Source organism: Diadema setosum, chromosome 12, assembly GCF_964275005.1.
Source record: "Diadema setosum chromosome 12, eeDiaSeto1, whole genome shotgun sequence".
Classification (NCBI taxonomy): Eukaryota; Metazoa; Echinodermata; class Echinoidea; order Diadematoida; family Diadematidae; genus Diadema; species Diadema setosum.
Window position 1 is genome coordinate 8,005,086 of NC_092696.1, and position 2,987 is coordinate 8,008,072.

The window sequence follows — 2,987 nt, forward strand, 5'->3', positions numbered from 1 at the left end:
TCTCATTGTTTACTTTGGCGTCTCCTCAATGCACGAGAAATGAAACGCCTTCGTTAAGTGACTATCGAAGACATTGTCTGAGAGAGAAATACATCATGAGTCCATTGATTAGAGAAACACAAACTGTTAAAATTGAATGCATTAATTATGTTGCCCATTTTCACTGTCATTGTGGCCATATGGGAAGGATCTTTCACTATGCAATAGAAAAGTGAAAATAAGAAATAAGATTCATTTTCTTCATTTCTTATACTGTTGCCCTAATGTGACAGGTTTTTTTTTTTTTCTTACCCCGGAAGTGCGTGAGTGGCACTAAATAGAAATAGATACAAAGCCTCAAGTGTGAGCTTTTCTTTTTTGCTCTGAAGACCTTTTTTTTTTTTGCTAGTTAGCTGATGAAAAGTGCTCCCCCCCCCCACTTTTGAAAACATGCATGGCGCCGGCCAGCCATAACTTGTCATGATTATCGGTTCCCATGCTAATCTCTGGAAAATCATATCATATCTCATTGAATGGCAGTATTGATAGGCAAAAAAAAAACCTGATATGGTCTTTGAAGATGTGTACCAAGCTGACCAAGAGAAGTGACTGCATGATAAAGAGTGCGCAGATCTATACTTTTATTCATTTATCTATTTTTTTTTTTACTGCAGCAATCCTGAAAGTTACAGTGTGGTGTTGCAACGATTTGATTGCTGCTCTGTTGCTTTATCAAATAGATTTTGATATATATATATATATATAGTCCGACTGTAAAGCTAAAAAAATCAAAAGAAAGCCGCCAGAATAATATAATGAGCAAAGTGTATACACCGTCAGCTGATTTTTTTCGCAAGTCTTAAAAACGGATAAACGTACAGACAAACATTTTTAGTTCAGTCGGGTTGTGCATGATGACATATGACAGCATTCATAATTAGAACCTTCTTACCTTCAGTCAGACTTATACAAACCTTTAAAATTTTCACTAGAACACGACACAAAGCAAATAGACAACGGAAGGCTATGTTTTTAAAGATATCGCATTGCCAGTATAACAATTGAAGAGTTTGTTCGCAAAAACCGATAAGTCCATATTTGCCAAATGGAGATATTTGCGATTAAAGGTCAAGAAAAATAAAGAAAATAATAAGAAAAATTTTGCTTCTTTTGACCATAACTTCAAAAATATACCTTTATATGTTGTGACCAATATATCATTTATATGGTATTATTTTGTACTTTATGACAGAGACAGTACTTCAAAATCTTCAAAAATGGACTTATCGCTTTTGCGAACAAACTCTTCAAGTGTTCTAAGAGTATAGTCCAATTATATCTTCTATATTTGAATGGAATAAGCTTGATAATTCAATCAGATTGCATAGTCTGCTATAAAAAGTATAGCTCTTTGCTTGATAATTCAATTGAAACAGCTTTTCCCATCTATCTATTTAAAAATTGTTTAAGCAGAGTTGTAATTTATAAATGATACAACTAAATATTGACTAGAGCAAATTCGATGATATTTAATCATTAAGATGCACATGGTGGCAATTGATATTGGTAATTTCTTCTATCTCCATGCTAATTTGTTTTAAACCTTGCAATATATACACGTCTGTATATATGCGATTTGCTATTTGATATACATTATGTTTATATAGGGCCCCACGGAAGACCACTGCTCAATGGTGAATGGGCTGTCGGCATCCCCTGACAAAAGATTAGTAATACATGAATGAATGAATGAACAAAAGAAATATCAAGAATTTGGGCAGTTCTCTTATTTACCAAATTTAATGATGGTACACGCACTCCAAATTTCCTAAAAATTCACTGATACTCCAATATTTTAGCCTGCTATGAATCCACTTTTTTTTTTTTTTTTGTTCAAAGCAAATTCCATTTTAGCCTACTTTCGAACCTTCACTTAAGTTTCTTTTCTTATCAAAGGGAATATAATATGTCGGCTTAATTTTATTTTCAGCAGTTTGGCTTCAAGTTGGTTAGTGTTTTAGATTGTCGACTTAAACATGCATCATCTAATATATTTGAATGGAAATTTACGAGGTATGGGCATTACCATCTCATTTATGTTGTTTTTTAAGTCTGTAATAGCGTCACTGTATATTACTTGGAGTACATAGAATTCTAACTTCATTATTCATTTCCGAGTACATGACATTATGATGAAACATCCTGATGCTCTGATATGATTCTATTTTCACAAGGTGGAACTGAATCTCCATCACTCCGAGTGATGGATTGAATTGCTCCTTGAGCCATTCTCTCCACGACGAAGGCATTCGAGTTCGTCTCATTTAGGAAAGTCCCATTTGCACTTTCATAGAAATGCAACAAGAGCGGGCAGATGAAAATTGTCGTCATTGTTTGAAGACGTGTCATACTATTCATTCTCGAGCAGGACTAAGTATGAAGAAGTCTCGTAGGAAGCGCCAGCTGCGGCTCAACCATAGAGCTGCAATGGGCTCAACGGACTTGTCTACAGAGCTCATGATCAGTGATTGTAGTAGTATGCACCTGCATTCATGAGAAAGTTTGTGTGACCTTCCTGTGAGCCAATCAGAACGTCGAAATAACCTGGCACGATGCCGCGCCTACTCAGCGGTACGACGTTTCACAAGCACCTATTGTAAAGACGGTAATAATTAAATGCAAACTTTGAAAATAGAAGATTACATATTTATCAAAAATGCTTATAATTTATAATAGTTACTTAGTTAAATATGTAAACATCACTGCATCACTATAAGATTCGATCGAGTACTCCTATTTATTTATTAAGAGCATTACTCTTTCAGCATTTTAAGATAGTGGTGGCCCCCGTTTACTATCGTACGATCGACCGGTACCAGTCATGTGACATAACAAACCGCAGTAGTGTCACACATCACAGACACCACTGCTTGCGTAACAAACGCAACGTTTTTCTGCATGCATAATACGCATACCACGCACTTTCGTGAGTAGAACTAACTGTATCT